We start from the raw sequence: 12,164 nt of genomic DNA, 5'->3' as shown, positions 1-12,164 counted from the left end.
TCTATGACTCTACTATTAAAACTGAAGTATTACACTTTTTGGAAATCATGACATTGTAATAGTGGGTTATAGACAAAATTATATTCATAGATTGTTACATGCTCGTTACTTATTGAGCACCTACCATGTGCCAGAGACTTCGGAGGTGCTGGAGAGACATCAGTGGACAAGAGAAGTCAAAGTCCCACCCAGGGTGTTTCCACCTGAGTGGTGATGCCAAGTCATGGAAGGGGAGTCCAGGGGAAGCTCATCAGCTTATTCATGATGTTGAAAGCATGGAGCTGAGTACTGATAATAATAACTAATATTTAGGGGTGCTTGGGTGGCTCAATCAGTTAAGCATCTGCCTTCAGCTCAGGTCGTGATCCCAGGGTCCTGGGATTGAGCCCCATGTTGGGCTTCCTGCTCAGCGGGGAGTCTGCTTCTCCCTCGATCCCTCCCCTTGCTCAAGATCTCTCTTTCTCTCTCTCTCTCAAATAAATAAGTAAAAATATTCATAAAAAATAACTAATATTTATAGAGCACTCAACTATATTCCATTGTTCTATGGGGTTTCTAATGTTTCAACTCAATTCATGTTCACAACAGTTCTCTGAAGTAGGTACCATTACAATTTCTTTAGAACTTTGAGGCACAGAGAAATGTAAGTTTCCCATGGCTCAAGGCTACAGAGTGACAGGGTGAGGATGAGGTTCTAAGCACATTAGATCCAGCTCCCACACCCAGAACCGTTGTTCACTCAGACTCTCTGGATGAGATCGCCCAGAGAGTTCATGAAGATAAAGGAAAGAGGTCTGCAGACGGAACCCTGGGACACAGCAACGCTCAGAGTTGGGACAGGTGGAGGGACCAAGGATGGAGCCTGAAAAGGAAGGTCTGTTGAGCAGAAAGAAAATCAGAGAGTAAATGAAATTGATGTTTTAGGGAAGAATTGCTACACAAAGAAGGCGCGGGCTGCCTCGAAGCCCCAACTCTGAGCGCTTCCCAGGCAACTCCTGAGTCCATCTCCACTGTGGTCCCTCACTGAAGGAGGGAGGCAGGGAGAGAAGGAAAGAGGGAAGAAGGGTGGGTGGGAGGGAGGGAGGGAAGAAGGAAGGAAGGAACGAAGGAAGATGGATATTAATGTAATATAAACAAACAAAAATCCCAGTAGACTTGATCAAAATCAAAGTTTTTAGAAGTGATAAAATGGGCAAATTCGGGTAAATCTCACTTTTTAAAGCCAGAGAAAGCACAAGTATGCAACCTTCAGAATAAAGATGATTATACATCTACAGGTACAAAGGATATCTAAATATTATATGAGGATATTGTACTCACATTTATGAAATAAATCTGAAAATACAGGTAAATTGAATTAACTCCCAGGAGTAGATTAATTACCAAAATCAAATCAGGAAGAAGGAGAAAACTTAAATAGACTCAAAGTCATACCAAAAAACTGAAAAGCTAGTAAAATATCTACTTTTGAAAAGGTACTAAAAGACCTACTCAGACTGTTTTACAGAAAAAAAATTTCCTAAGTCTTTAGAAAAAGAAAATTGCATTTTTAAGAAACTGTTCCAGGGCATAGGGAAATGTGAAACATTTCCCAATTTATCATGTGAAATCAGCAGAGCCAACTAGGCAAAACAACAAAGACGGAACCAAAAAATAGAACTACAGGTATGTCACTTTTGAAAACAGATGCGCGTATCACAAAAAAAAATACGTAATGATTATTTGAGTCCAGTATTAAAGTGAATACTACTTCACAACCAGGCTTAGCATATCCCAAGAAGGAAAAGGTGTTCAAACCTTAGGAAATATATGGAAGGTATTTACCACATTAACAGATTAAAAAAGAAAAATTAAACCTCAGTCTCAAAAGATGATAAAGAAAAATACCTGAAGCTGTTCCTGATGAGAAAAATAAAAAGCGCTAACAAAAAAATCATCTTAGTAAATTACATGTAGAAGAAAATGTCAGGGCACACAGGTGGCTCAGTTGGTCAAGCATCTGACTCTTGGTTTCGCCTCAGGTCATGATCTCAGGGTCGTGAGATCGAGCCCCATGTCAGGTTCCAAGTTCAGTGGGGAATATGCTTCGGGATTCTCTCTCTCCCTCTGCCCTGCCCCACACACATGTTCTATCTCTTTCTAAAATAAATAAATATTTTTTTTAAAAAGAAGAAAACGCCAATAAGCTAATAAGCAATATTGCAGAAAAAAGTTTTAGCTATACATATCAGCAATCTCCGGATCAATGGCCTAAACCATAAGTAAGAAGTCTTGAGGTAAGATGCCTCCTGGGACAGTGACTGAGGTAGCTCAGAATCATGAAGGATGCAGCTTCTCTCCATATTTCCTCTCTGACATCCTCATGGTATTGGCATTCTCCTTGCCAACTCACCTGACAGTGATCACGTTATTCTGTAAAAATAACAATGTGCCCTCGAAGAAGGACCATTTTCTCTTGCTGTGTGTAAAACAGGGAAGCTTTTCTAGAAGACTTCTGTTTCATTAGCCAGAATTTCATCTCAGCTCATTCTTAGACCAATTGCAGGTAATGGAAGTGGGGTTCCAAAGAAAATATGGAGCTGTGTGGGTCACCCAAACGAAAAATCATAGTTTTATTAAAAATAAATAAGTATGCTAGTTAGGGAACCAGCAGTGTCTGTAAGAGAGCTCTATCAAAAACCTGAAATAAACAGCATGCTTAATATATAAATAAATGCTGGAAAATTAGAGGCAGGCCTTGAAGTCAGGAATAAGATGGGCCTGCCAGTATCACTTGCAGGTACCATTGTGTTAGAGATCCTAACAATATTCAACATTATTTGAGTGCCTACTAGGCACCTGGTACTGTATTAGGTACAAAAAATACAATAATAAGTGAGTCTCAGATTCCGCCTTCTAGTAGAAAAAACAGTAAGTGCAAAATAACTGCAAGTTATTCTAAAGGTTGTGAGCTAGAGAAAAGGGGCACTTTCTCCAGATAGATGCATCCAGAAAGTCTTCCCAGAGATATATCTAAGCTGAGAGCTAAGAATTAGAAGGATCTGGCTGCAGATGGTGGGGAGCAATTGTTCCATGTGGAGGACAATGCCCAGAGGACAGAAAGGGTTGTGGTATTGGTGCTGAAGGATTGATGCAGCTGAGACATGGTGGACAAGGAGATATTTAGTGAAAGTGGCCAAGTTAAGAAGGCACTGAATTGTCAATGGCCTGCATATCTTCTAGGAGTTTGGATTCTAATTACATTGGCAGCTATTGAAGGACTAAGTTGGGGAAGTTCCAGTTCAGGAAAACCACTTCTGCTACTCTTTGGAAATGGGTTTGAGGAACACAGAGCAGACATGGGGATTCCAGTTTCAAGGCAAGTCACCCAGATGAGAGATGATGGGGGCTGTTATGGGCCAGGTTGTGTACCTTCCCCTAGATTCATAGGTTGGAGTCCTAACCCCCAGAACCTCAGAACAGGACTGTATTTGGAGATACAGTCCTAGAAAGGCAATGCATTCAAAATGAGGTCATTAAGGTGGGCCCTCATTCAATGTGACTAGTATCCCTAGAAGAAGAGTAAGTTTGGACATACACACACAAAGAGGGAAGGCAAGGCTCAGGGAGAAGACAGCCAGGCACAAACCAACGAGAGGCCTGGAGCAGATCCTTCCCTCACAGCCCTTAGAGGGAACCAGCCCTGCCGATACCTTGATCTTGGACGTCCAGCCCCCAGATTGTGAGATGGTAATTTCTGTTGTTTGAGCCCTGCCCCCCTACCAGTCTGTGGTACTTTGTTATGGCATCCAGGAAACTAATACAGCAGCCTAGACCAAGATAAGGGGTAGCAGAAATATGGGAGAGCAAAGGCAAATCTGCATACTGTTTGGGTACAGACTCAGATGTACTGATGGGCCATCCAATGCAATCATACAATGAAATAAGAGGTGAAAATATTGGAAGGGAAGATACACATTGTCCCTAGTTCTGGTGACACAGTTGTTGCCCTAGAGCCTACCCAAGAGCTATAAGGTCATAGGTCACAGTCATTGTGATTACCGGTGTTTGGACTTTCCTGAGCCAGGTCACTCCGTGTTTTCTTTTTACCAATCGAAAGACCCAGAGCTGGTGTAAGAGTTGTCTTTAAGGACCTAAGGGGCTGTCATGGGGATTAGAAATCTGACTTGTTTTGAGAGGCTTCAGAACGTGGACAAGAGAAATGGCAAAAATTATAGGGAGGCTCAAAAAAAAAGTTATTCCAAGGAGAAGTATCCAACAAAAGAGCTTCATCGGTAATGAGCCTCCAGCCACTGAAAATACTTGATCAAATGCCGAGAGACAAAAGTGATGCTCGTCTTTAAAGAGAAACTCTTCTCTGGAGGGACTTGAGGCGAGGTGACCTCCCAGAACCTCTCCAGCGCTGACTCAGTGATTCCAGGAGATGCAGAGATTTGTTCTTGTAACTCAGTGGCTGGGGTGATAGCTCGTGGATCTCCATGCTGAGGCAGGGCCTGGCCATCCAGCGCAGATTAGCAAATGCAACATGGCTGCCAGGCAGCGGAGACACCCCCTAATTCCTGGAGCTCCCAAACCCAGTCTCTTCTGTTATATTTGGTTGGGCGCCAAGCACATGGATCATCTCACTGTATTCTAGGTCAACCAAGAGAGAAGCTAAAGATCCTTTGAATCATTATTAACATTTATCAAATGTTCAGTTTCTTTCCAGCAACATTTCCCACATATGGTTCCCTTTCCTATTTAGACTCAAATTATGCTATGGCCGTTTTGTTCCCAGGTTTTATTGCAGCACAAGGCAGCCCCAAAGAGCATGTGAAAGAGCTCCGCACCTAGCATTCTGTAAAATTTCGGTATGGGCTGTGGTTCGTGGGCGAGGCAACATTCATAAAGCCCTTCCAGGCTTGTCTGACAGTCTTTCTTGCCAGGAAATTGCTTGATCACTAGATACCTGATGTTTGTGATTAGCAAAAATAAGCTTCTTGGAGTTGGGGTGTGTGTGTGTGTGTGTGTGTGTGTTTTCAGCGGGAGTTGGTGGGGTTTTTTTTTTTCCAGTTTTAAGATATTTGCAAGCATTCTTTATGTTGCCCATAAAAATACAAAATAAAGTTTCCCTCCTGACATTCTGCACAAGCTTGTAAAGAAAATGTTGCAGCCACATGAACAGCCTGCGCTTCCATTGTGCAGTTACGGTTTGTAATAACTCTGGAAGTCGTGGGCCAAGGAAGGATTAGGAGCTGATCTTCTATGCTCTGACACTTCGGCAGGAAAAAGCAGTTGCCCAAGTGCCAATCTGCCAAATCCCACCATAGTTCCAGCCAGACAGTGAGCACTTTGAAAGGGGAACAGATTTTGGTGACCATATGTGCAATTATGATTCAGCCCCATGAGGACTGAATAAACAAGTGTGTTGGCCTGTCTGGATCCCAGCGTGCTAGAGCCAGGGCAGACTGATGGCACTTCCCCCCTGTGCAGAAGCCTGTCCCACCTGACCCCGAATCTAGCTCCAGAACTCCCCCGAAGGAGGGGAGGAGCACCATCAGGAGACCTCAGGCCAGGATCACAAGGTCAGCACTGTGTCACCCAGACATCCGTCATCCAAACAGAGACACGTGGCCATTTCCTCGGACAGTGTAACTTTAGCTTACTTCCCCATTGCCCCTGCCCCCCTGAAACCCTTGGCTTTTATCTGTCCTCATTTAATCCTATTTCCCCCATAAATTCATGCCCTCATTCATCTGTGGGAGAATTACACACTACCTTTGCCTCTTAGTTTTGTTGTGTTTTAAGGCAAGAACCAGAAGGAAGATTCACATTGGTTTCCTACCACTGAAGGTGTTTATATAACAACACAAACCAAGGGACCAAATGAAGGGAGTTATGGTTACTCTTGCTCACCAAATCTGGCTAAAAAGTGGGTCTCTTTTGTTTTTCTTTGTCTAATCCTGAATTAAGAGATGAATAAGGCACCATAATTCCTCAGTGATCATAACTCTTCATTCTTAATGACCTTACCACATCCCCAAATGGCCTTAGATCTCCACAGCATCCTCAAGCATGTCCTCTAACCACTGAAACATCTTGGATTCTGGTTCCTGTCCAGCCACATTTCAGAGAGAACACTTAACAGAGCAAATCATGGCCAAGAACTGGCTCCGATAATAACCACAGCTGTGTAGTCATAGGCAAACGATACCCTCTCCAAACTGACAACATTCAGAATCCCTGATCTGAAGGGAAAAAATCAGGGCACACTAACCAGGAAATACCCTCTCCGGGGACTTTCCCTAGCAGGTAATTTCTTATAATTCTAGAAACATGGACACCCTGTGGCAGAGCTGCCATGAGCATCTTCTGTCCCGCAAAGTCTATTTATTTCGCCCTGACTACGTGGCAACCACTCCTTCACCCAATCAGCACACATCTACTGAGCCCACCCTGCGTCCCAAGCACTGTCTGAAGGAAACGCAGATGCTAAGATGAGAGGGAGACGGAGGTGGCCTGATGCGCTGTCTGGCTTCAAGAAAGCTCCCAAATTGGGGCGCCTGGGTGGCTCAGTCGGTTAAGCGACTGCCTTCGGCTCAGGTCATGATCCTGGAGTCCCTGGATCGAGCCCCGCATCGGGCTCCCTGCTCGGCAGGGAGCCTGCTTCTCCCTCTGACCCTCCCCCCTCTCATGCTCTCTCTCTCTCAGTCTCTCTCTCTCAAATAAATAAATAAAATCTTAAAAAAAAAAAAAGCTTTCTGTGCCTTCTCTGGCAGAAGCCAGGATTATTTCAACAGAGACTTAAAGCTATTTAAAATTGATCAGCCTTGGGCGCCTGGGTGGCTCAGTTGGTTAAGCAACTGCCTTCGGCTCAGGTCATGATCCTGGAGTCCCGGGATCGAGTCCCGCATCGGGCTCCCTGCTAGGCGGGGAGCCTGCTTCTCCCTCTGCCTCTCTCTCTCTCTGACTCTCATGAATAAATAAATAAAACATTAAAAAATATATATATAATATAATAATCTAACTGTATATAAGAAATAACTTGTTTTTATAAGACAAACTTGAGAAAAAAGTAAGATAAAATATTCTTGGCTGGTGAGGATGGAGGTTGGATACAACAGACCTGAGCGAGAGTTTGTGAGAATGGAGGAGAGGTATGAGATTTTTAGGGTTCTTAGAAGAGGCAATGAGTTTTGAAAGATTAAGGAACATTGTTCTGGGGGTACCTGGGTGGCTCAGTTGGTTAAGCAACTGCCTTCGGCTCAGGTCATGATCCTGGAGTCCTGGGATCAAGTCCCGCGTCGGGCTCCCTGCTCCTTGGGAGCCTGCTTCTCCCTCTGCCTCTCTCTCTGTCTCTGTCTCTCATGAATAAATTAAATAAATAAATAAATAAATAAATAAATGATCTCGGTGCCTAATGCGACTGAGAAGTACAAAGTGCCGTGGACGGGCATTCTAAACGATGCTCCTGGAAAGCAGTTGTGCCGTTTGCTTGGGGAAGCCCGCTATCTAACACATGCTGGCTCCGAAGCGAAGAACCACAGATTCCAGATAAAGTCATGCCTCCCATAGATCTAAAGTCACCTCATGAAGGTGTGGATTTCAGAGATAATATTCTAAAACTTAAAAAAAAAATGTTGGGGCGCCTGGGTGGCTCAGTCGGTTAAGTGTCTGCCTTCAGCTCAGGTCATGATCCCAGGGTCCTGGGATGGAGCCCTGCATCGGGCTCCCTGCTAGGCGGGGAGCCTGCTTCTCCCTCTGCCTCTGCCTCTCTCTCTCTCTCTCTCTGACTTTCATGAATAAATAAATAAAACATTTAAAAAAAAATGTTTTTCTAAGGAACAGTGCCACTAAATCGCAGCCCAGAAACCGGTGGTGGCTACAGGGATGGTGCGACCGGGTCGCAGTGTCTTATTCCAGATATCGAAAAACCAAGAGAAGAAGGAACAGCCGCAATAAATGCATTGATTTTTGTTTAATATAGTTCCTTCTTTTAAAATAGAAATAAGTAACCCTTCATCTAAAACTAATGATGTAATGTATGGGGATTAACATAAGAATTAAAAAATAAATAAAAAAAATAATAAATAAAATAAAATAGAAATAAGTTATTTGCATTCTCTTCTGTGCTTAAAAATTTAAGAGAGATACTTTTGCTAAAGGACGAAAATGCTGGGAATATTCCAGCCCCTGAGATCATCACTACCTGAATCAGATAGTCTTACTGTACACATTTACTTCTGCCCCTTTGCACTGCCCCTCCCTCCCTTCACTCGCCCTCCCAACACCCCGCCTTTATTTGTTTAACACAGGATTTGGCCAGACAAGGCCCTCCCTGCCCACTGCCTGGTTTTGCACAGCCTGGGAGCTAAGAATAGCTTTTACACTTTTTTTTTTTTAATTTTATTATGTTATGTTAGTCACCATACAATACATCATTGGTTTTTGATGTGGTGATCCACGATCCATTGTTTTGGTATAACACCCAGTGCTCCATGCAGTATGTGCCCTCCTTAATACCCATCATCGGGCACTTTTAAATGGTTGGGGGGTGCGGGGTGAGGGGAAGAAAGAAGATTATCTTGTGACCTGTGACAACTATGTGAAATTTACATGGGAGTGCCCTAGACAATAGTCAACAAATGGGTGTAGCTGTGTTCTAAGACCACTTTATTTATTGGCTGCTTTTGAGACAGGACCGCGGAGCTGAGTAGTTGTGAGAGAGGTCTCAGGGCTCTTACAGCCTGAGCTGTGGACTTCACAGAAAAATCTGCCAACTCCTGGCTTGATCTCGCTTTCCTCTTTTTCTTGTCTTTGGCCTCACACGTTGGCTCTGGCTCTGTCTCTAGCCAGGTCTGTCTCCCTTACTCGCCACAAAATCCGTTCATTCCATAATTTTTCTGCCTCCCTGAGCTTTGAGCTTGCACATCCTGCTATCCTTTCTTGCAGGCTGAGCCTCCACATCACTGGTCCAGCCCCTCCCTGCCCCACCTACCAACCTGGAGGCTGTTCCTTGTCTTGGTGACTGTCTCTGAGGCTATTCTCAATCATTTCATCTCTGGTACATTTTCTCCCCTCTAGAACTCTGCTGTATAGTCTTTCCAGTCTTTCCTGCAGAGGACTTTGTGGGCTTGATCCTGGCGACCCTTGGCTCCCAGGTCTTCTTTTCTCATCCTCCAGGGGCCTCACCCGTAATGGAGACACATGGCCGTGTCCCTCAACAATGTGACCTTACCTCCCTTCTGCATTGGCCTTCCACCTGAAACTCTTAGCTTCAGCCAGAAATTCTACGGGTTCCAAACATCTTTTCCTTTCTCTAAATATTTTAACACAGCTAATCAAAACAAAACTGTTTTTTAGTTGGTACAGGTTTTTCTGTGGTAAACTATTTGGAAGTTTTTGTCACAGTAGTTCTATTAAATTAAACCCACATGGTGAAGACACATCTATGACTAATGTTGTCAACATTCCTCCTGTCCCTCAAATTTGTTTTTGTAAACAATTTTTAATTTTCCATGGAAATGGATAAGATGGGAGGGTGCAGAGGACCATGAATCAGAGCCACCTAGTGACAGCGCTTCCCACAATTCCTCACTCCACTCCAGGACTGAGCAGCAAGTTTGACTCGATGGATTACATCCTTTTCTCCTTGTCCCTGCGCACTCAGTATCAATGGAGGTGTGGACAGACCATGAAGGACTCAAGGACAATTGCAGGTGAAGAAAGAATAGGAGTGAGAGACCCTGATGATGATCCAGGAAGTCAACTGAGTTTCTGGCATTTGAGGTGGTAGGCTTACATCCTCAAGAATGTTTGCTGAGTTCCAATCCTCCTTATTACTTTTGCAATTAAAACAATCATTTACATAAAACAAATTATTATTCTAAACTTCCTAGAGACCAATATGAACAGAAATATGGCCCTAAATTATAGAGAACTAATCTGGCCATTTGACCGCCAGTAATTCTAGTCCCAGTTGTATCAGTAAAAGATGAACTTGTTTGGATCTCAATGTGTTAGGACCAATACTCACCAGGGGATTGGGCAGATAATTCCTCCCCCCCCAACAAAGAGGCCACAGGAAGCTGAAACCTCAGTAAAGTCAAGGGTATGGCATGATTACACGAACTTGATGTATGATTGTATGGCATGACGTATGGTGCGATGACAGCCAGACTACATGAACTTCTCCTCTGTGCAAGTACCACATGCAAATTCTACTGCAATCCTGCTCTACTGGATGGTCTGCTGTGTTGTTGATTCTGAAAATACCAAACATACCATCAGTAATTCTGGGCATTCCTGAACCTGTGGGATCCTCTTCTGGGAGAAGAACGCTATTCAACCACAAGAGGTGACGCTCTGATGTCTCTGGGAACTCCCAGTCCCTGCAGACACACGTGTCTGTGCACACAGGATAACTTTTATGCAAAAATCTAAGATGAAGGGCACCTGGGTGGCTCAGTTGGTTAAGAATCCCACTCTTGATTTCAGCTCGGGCCATGATCTCAAGGTGATGAGATCGAGACCTGTGTCGGGCTGTGTGCTCAGTGCAGAGTCTGCTTTGTCCCTCTCCTTGCCCCTGTGTGTACTCTCTCTCTTTCTCTCTTAAATAAATAAATAAATAAATAACCCAGGAGTCACCGAGATCCTGCCTTTCCACTGGTTATAAAAACGTATACTGTGTTCTTTTGTCCAAATAATCATGCATACACCAACTGAGAGCATCTGCTCTGAAGGAAACTATAAGCTCAGTGTAAGGAAAGCATGAGTAGCTGAGGTTTCTTGTCTGCAGTCTTCAGATGAGTCCAACTCTTCCATAAAAGAGAGGTAAAATGAAGAAATTAAATCACTAAATTTTAGAAAAAGAAAGGAAAAAATGTCTGTGTGATGTGAATCTGGATTGTGTGCAACTGTAAATAATAATAATGATGGTGGGTGAACCAAATGAGTCCCGTGTGGATTTGTACCAGGCGCCATCTCTCTGTCCACTCCTACCATCTTTAGGATGTGCTTTTATTTTAATGTGTGTTACTTCATGGTCAAAAGAGGGCTTCTCCAACTCCAGCCTCAGGACTGTGTTCTGGGCAAGAAAGTAAAATGCAATGGAGGAAGGGGAAAAAAATGAAAAGAAAAAGAAGAAAACTACAACATTTGCCTGAAATGCTTAACTGACTTTTGCTTCTATCTTATCCAAAATTCTATCACACAGCCATCCCTAGCTTCACTGTAAATTGGAAAAATTAGTATTTTAGCCAGATGTATCACAAAATTGGCCTCCTATTAATAAGGAAGAATGGGAGAGTGGAAATTGGGTAGACAACTAGAGAGGTCTGCCATATATGTATAATTTCCAATGGGGAGCTCAGAGACAACATGTTTATCCATAGCTATCTGCAACTATTACATAGGGATTCTGATCACAGACTGTCTGTTTCTGTGTGATATCAAACATCTAGCTGTATTAAAACCATCTGAAATATGTTCACATACAACAGATGTTTGGCATGTTGGAACCCCACTCTGCATGTGCTGATTTTAACCCAGCTATCCTTCAAACAGCGGCTCTCTGGGTTATTGAATTAAAATGAAGTACAAGGTTTGTCTTATATTAGAACCAGTGAATTGTGCCAAAACATGGAAAGAATGTATGGAATGATCTATGAAAGTAGAAAGGATGATTTTGTTTTATGTGTGATATAGTAAGAATTGTTCTGATCTAGGTGCCAAAGCTGAAATTTTTGCAAGTGGAAGATTGATCCATTAATTATTTTTGAAACCCAGGGTTCGTCATGCTTGCCTACCTCTATGCATCTTGGGTTTGTAAATTGCCAAATCGTAAGGAAAGGAGTTTCAGATACACATGGAAGCTGATTCAAAATCCAAGTTTTTCCAAGGGTGAGGTTTGGCTGACTGATTTTGCTGTGCCTTTAGAAAATTATTATTATTTTTTTTTACATCCAGATTTAGTTGAGACCCTGATTGCATTCTGATTGCATCTAAAGTTCACACAGCTAGCACTCATTTTCAGCTACTAAGTTCAATAACACCCCTACCTGCTACCTTTCCTTTTCAAAGAACAGAAGCGTATACATTGAAACGAAGCAACATTTTTTAATGGGTCTGGGAGAAGAAAACCAACTTTTATTGAATACCTACCATGAACCAAACCCAGTTCTAAA

This window comes from Mirounga leonina, unplaced genomic scaffold (genome assembly GCF_011800145.1).
Source record: "Mirounga leonina isolate KUSES-001 unplaced genomic scaffold, KU_Mleo_1.0 Mir_178, whole genome shotgun sequence".
NCBI lineage: Eukaryota > Metazoa > Chordata > Mammalia > Carnivora > Phocidae > Mirounga > Mirounga leonina.
The sequence above is the reverse complement of the archived record's forward strand: the minus strand, read 5'-3'. Positions refer to the sequence as shown.